Genomic DNA, 5,631 nt, shown 5'->3' with positions numbered 1-5,631 from the left:
TTCCCTTCAACTAAGAGACGCCTACGGTGATTTAAAATGTGAAGATGATATGCCGATTCAGTCTTTCGAAGATGCTCACAAAGGTAGGGTGTGTGTGTATGTATTTATAGGGATGAGCGTATGCGCGCATATATGAGGGCTTGTTTCTGTACCGTGTTAAAATAATCTACGTGCCTCTTTCCTTTTTATTCTCCACGTCTTATTATTTCTTCAAGTGTATGTGATTGTTTAAAACTCTGTCACGAAAAAGAGGTAAAAACCGTTTGTATAGAGAAAATTCAATACGGGTCATACTAGCATATCCTCACATTATCTAAGCCCTTGGTGCTCATAGGGATGAGCGCGGAAACATTATTGTACAGTGTCTCTGACCTGCGCAGACTTCATTTATTGACAGACCCCACTGTGGTCTTCTATGGTCTGGGCATTTGGTCATTTTCCTGGACCGGGTGGCCGCGCATTTGGGCCGATCAGGCTATAAATGGCGCACCAACCGTGCATGGGAATACACATGGCACAGAGAGCAGCGATATGGCACATATTATCATATAGTCATATTATCTTGGCCGTTCGATGGGCTTTATCTGGTAGGTGTGTAGCATTTAATGAGCGTTTTGGCGATCCATGGAAAATGCGTATTCGTGTGAGCGGCGTACGCGGGGGAGGTATACACGTTGGCAGTTTCGTATGTCTGACGCCGGTCAGGCTCGCTGGCAGGTGAAGGGCGTGACGGAACCAGGACGGTCTAGGATTGTTACAAAAGCTGGACCATGGTCCAGGATTTTTTTGCGTACGAGGAGAGCCTCTGGGCAGGGCGCTCGCGTGTCTTGGGGCTTTGCTGCCGACAAAAGAAAAGAGGTAAAAATCACAAAAGAGAAAGGAGGTGTGGGGCAGGGTATGGATCAGGAGAGGCGATGGAGAGCGAGGCAATGGGTTAGGCGGCAGCAGCGGCCGCCATGGGAGCCGCCGGAGATTTCCCCCTGGATCCAGTGCGCAGGTTCGTTTCACACATACTCCCCTGTCCCCCCTCCGCCCCTCGCCAATGAGGAGATCTGTCACGTAAATAAACAAAAAAAGCTCTGGTTTCCTCTGTAGCTTGCCGATCTTCGAGCCGGGGGCCTAGCCCCGCGCCTCCTTTCATGATGAGGGGAGCAAGATCGAAGGCTGGGCAACCGACGGGCTGAGAGATTCGTCGGTGGCTGCTCACGACAGTTGTGGCGAACCTGGTGGCGAGGGGAGCAGAGACGGCGCTCCTGCCGAGTCTGGCGAGGCGGCAAGTCGGCGGTGAAGCACGATCCCAAGGGGCTGGGCTGGATTAGAAGGTATCCCCTCCCTGATTAGCATGTGTGTGCACGCGTGTGTTGAGTGCACTATTATTTTGGGATGGTGAGGCCCAGTAGTTGTTCCTCTGGTTGGTGCCAGTGATGCTGCCTGCTTTCAAGTATGTTCATGTGGTTAGGGGGTGGGTGATTAAAATTTTAGGGATGCATGTCATAGATTGCTTGATCTCCCTGTTGATGGATGCATGAAAACCAGGTCTGAGTATGTGGACTGAATGTGTGGATACAAACTAGAAAAAAATAGCCATCAGGGGGGCATCTCTGTGCTGGACACACAAAAAGAATTGGGTAAGAAAAGCAGAGCTTGTGTTTCCTGTTTGGCCGTGCCAATTCGAGTTGTTCTAATTCATGTGCCACTCATGTGAAAAGAAAAGAAAGGTGCGTTCAATTTTTTCTTGTGATTATGATGGGGGAAATTATAGTACAGAGATAAAGCTTGATCTGGATGTGTTTGCGACAGAATAAGTAATTAAATTCTAAAGGTTTAGTACAGAGCATCCGGACGAAAGAAAAAATTGAAAACGATAGAAATTGTGTAGTGGTTATTCTTTTAAATGTAAATTTGACTCTCTATTTTTTGGTTCGGGCGGTGTGCGTTGGGGGGCTGTGGTGGTGGGTTTGATTGGGTTGTATGGTTCGAGTGGGAGCAAATCCAATAGAGTGGATGCCTTGCCCTGGTAGAATGGGTGCCCTAGAAAAGCCGATACGTGGTTTTGCAGAACGAGTGGGGACGAAGTTGTCAAACCAGAATTGGGTGCCACATTCAATCCGCTCGTGAGGCTAACAGTGCTTTTCATTGGTTGCTTTCGTGTGCAGCTTGTCGATCTTGAATTTGTGGTCGTCGTCGCACGGCTCTGTTCAGGACGAGGTGGGTGAGATCGAGGGCTGGGGGCGCTGCACTGCGAGATTCGTCGGTGGTTGCTCACGACAGTTGCGGCAACCCTGGGGGTGAGAACAGTACAGACAGCGGTCCTACGGAGTCCGGGGAGTCCGCGGTCAAGCCAGATCAGTAAGCGCCGGGGTGGATTAAAAGGTATTTCATGCCTGATTAACATTGTGTGGCGTGTGGTGATGACTAGAGAATTTACATTTTTTTTGGCATGTGGCTGGTGATTGTTCTTGTGGCGGCGGTGGCCTGCGGTCTGTGTGGGGCTGTGGTTACATGATGGCAGCAAAATTTATGATGTTGTAGGAGCTGGACGAATGGTTCATGTGGGTTACAACAATGAAAATGCAGCTGATTTTTGTATTGGCTGGTTATTCTGACAGGTTACAACAATGAAAATGGCTAGTTGGAATCACTGTGTATGAATAGCTGCAAAAATAAATAAAATCTAGTTGTCCCATGAAGGTGTAGCGAATCACAATCACTTTTAAGTTGTTGAAATAACATGTGTCTGATGATCACATGAATGCAGCAAAAAAATAGGCGGCTTGAACCGTTGTACATGCTGTTTTTTGACTCATCATGTGCAATTCGGTTGCGGGCATTTCATCTTATGTTCTTAACTGCAAAAACAACATATGTTTCCTGTGATGGTATATTGAAACACATTCAGGCTAGTGCCTGAAAGCACATGGACCATTAGTTAGTCTGTCCTGTAGATCTCCGTTTTTATTGTTTATCTGAAACAATGCAATTTGGACTTCTAGGGGGGTCTACTTTTGTTGCAGACAAAAAAATATTGGTTGATGGGCAACTTAGGAAGAAGACCATAAACTTAGCCAAAGTGTACATCATCGTTGGTGGTTTCTTTGGGACAGTGGAGAATGTGCCATTCACAAAAAGGTCGCTACGACAAGATGACTATGTGAAGAAGATAATATAGGTTTTCGATGAACTCAGGGCAAAAGGCCCTGATTCTTGTTTAGAGTTCAAGTAGACTCAAAGAGCAGAATAAAGAATCTGACATGGACAATAGAGGCAATGCATTACAAGTTTTTTGGAGACATCGCCAGCTTCGACACCACTTATCGGGCCAATCTCGATGACATGCCATTCAAGCTTTTTGTATGGGTGAATAACCATTTCCAGAATATTTTGCTGGGAGGTGTGATCTAAGGGATGAACAGGTTGAAAGCTTTGAATGGGTTTTCACTGAGTTCGGTAGGATGATGGGTGTTGTACCACCAAGGACCATTTCGACCTGTAAGGGGCTAACATATTTCTGGTGCAACTATTTTAATGAACCGGGTTGAGATTTAACTTTATTGCAGATTATTGTTGGGCAATGGAGGTTGCAGAATATAGAATGTGAGGCAGCATGAACTCTCTGACCTGCGTAACAACACCAAGCAAGAAAAGAACTTTCGGGAGGCCAACACAAGCCTGAGACAAAGACCAAGGCCACAAAAGAACAACTTGCAGATAGAGAGAGGGGGGTGGGGGTCTCCCGAAGCAACAGAGAAAAGAAGGCAGATGCAGCAATGGTGGAGTTGCAGGTGTTGGTGTCAAAACCAGCCGATCTCGGGTAGGGGGTCTCGAACTATGCGTCTGGGCATCAAGGGTAACAAGGGACAAGTGGGACACAATGTTTACCCAGGTTCGGGCCCACATAATGGAGGTAAAACCCTACGTCCTACTTGATTGTATTTGATGAATATAGGGGTTACAAGAGTTGATCTTCCTCGAGATCGTAATGGCTAAACCCTAGCTGTCTAGCCTATGAGAATTCGGATAGCCTCTACGGACTAAACCCGCCGGTTTATATACACACCGAAGGGACCTAGGGTTGTACAAAGTCGGTTCGTGGGGGAAGGAAACAACATATCCGGACACCAATCTTGCAATCCACACATAGAGGAGTCCTACCCAGACACAGGGGGAAAGTCTTCTACTTGTATCTTCACAGCCCATCAGTCCAGCCCGTATCAATAGCCCGGACACCCGAGGACCCCATAATCCAGGACTCCCTCAGTATCCCCTGAACCAGTCTTCAATGACGATGTGTTCACCATGCGGATTGTCTTTGGCATTGCAAGGCGGGTTCCTTCTCCTGAACACTTTAAAACAATTCCCTGAACAAAGGAACTGTATCTGGCTCTGTATAATTGACACAACCCTTAGCCACGAAGGCAAGATATCCAAATAAAACAATGTCTTTTTACTGGCAACTTTTTCGACGAAGCATCACATCTGGCTCTTTAACATTTCAAACCGTTTTCACGCCTCCCGCTTCGCGTTTCGAGGCACAGCCTCCATTGGCACGTCTTGTTGAAATAGAGATCATGCCCGCCCATTGCGGGATCTTCATCAATACAGTTTTGGGTAATCCAACCGTGCCATTTGCACGATCTCTTTGGGAACGGGTGGGTTTTAAGGCTTGAGAGGGGGCGTTTGGTATTTCACCGCCTATATAAGAGGGCAAAGATTCCTCCTTTTCCCCCAACGCCTTTCTCCTAGCTCTTGCCTTCCCTTCCTCTGAGTTCCAGCGCCCAAAATCTCAATCTTTCCCACAGCCACCAACCTCCCCAGCCATACCTGGATCCGGCTCCAAGGGCAAGTGGGAGGCCTCCTCCGTCACCGAAAAGGACATCAAGGAGCTCTGGGGCGCGGGTTATCTTTCTGTGAATATCACGCACAGGCTCCCTGCCAAAGATCAAGTCATCCCCACTCCGGAGCCCAGCGAGAGAGTCGTATTCATCCCTCATTTCCTCTGAGGGCTAGGGTTTCCCCTTCATCCTTTGTTCGAGGTCTCATGTTCTATTACGGGCTAGATTTCCATGATATAGCCCCAAATCCCTTCCTCCACATATCGGCGTTTATCGTCGTGTGCGAGGCTCTCCTCCGCATCCCCCCACTTCGGCCTATGGCTCAAGGTCTTCAATCTGAAGCTGAAGGTGGTCGACGGGTATCATGCGGCTTGCGGCGGAGCTATGGTAAGAAAGGTTCCCAACGCCGTCTTGCCCAAGGGGGCTTTTGGGGAAATAGTCAAGGTGTGGCAGCAGGAGTGGTTCTACATCACCGAACCCCACGACGTCAAGTGGGCGACCATACCTGACATCAGACCCGGTACCCCTACGAGACACACCTCGTGGGACGCCAAGGGTCTTGATTGGGGGTCTCAACCGGATGTCATGATGCTACAAAAGCACATCTCGAATGTGTTGGGTAAAAACACTGGCCTCACAAACGTGATCCAAGTGATGCTCTTCCGCCGTGTCCTCCGCTGCCAACTCCGGGCCTCCCCTATGTGGGAGTTCAACCCGGAAGAACCACGGACCTTGAAGCGCTTCTTCGGCACCATGCACGAAGATATATGTAAGCATCTTTTCAAGGCCCAAAAGAATT

At 48.3% G+C, this 5,631-nt stretch overlaps 1 long non-coding RNA gene across 1 annotated transcript; it reads left to right on the top strand.

Moving 5' to 3' along the window:
- Positions 1 to 813: 813 nt before the first annotated feature.
- Positions 814 to 2,641, top strand: LOC125514431. Its single transcript, XR_007286445.1, has 3 exons — positions 814 to 997; positions 1,096 to 1,322; positions 2,157 to 2,641. It is a non-coding gene; the product is annotated as an uncharacterized LOC125514431 (long non-coding RNA).
- The last annotated feature ends 2,990 nt before the right edge of the window (positions 2,642 to 5,631 follow it).

The sequence above is a fragment of the Triticum urartu genome, chromosome 6 (assembly GCF_003073215.2).
Source record: "Triticum urartu cultivar G1812 chromosome 6, Tu2.1, whole genome shotgun sequence".
In the NCBI taxonomy this organism is placed as follows: Eukaryota; Viridiplantae; Streptophyta; class Magnoliopsida; order Poales; family Poaceae; genus Triticum; species Triticum urartu.
The sequence above is the reverse complement of the archived record's forward strand: the minus strand, read 5'-3'. Positions and strand labels throughout refer to the sequence as shown.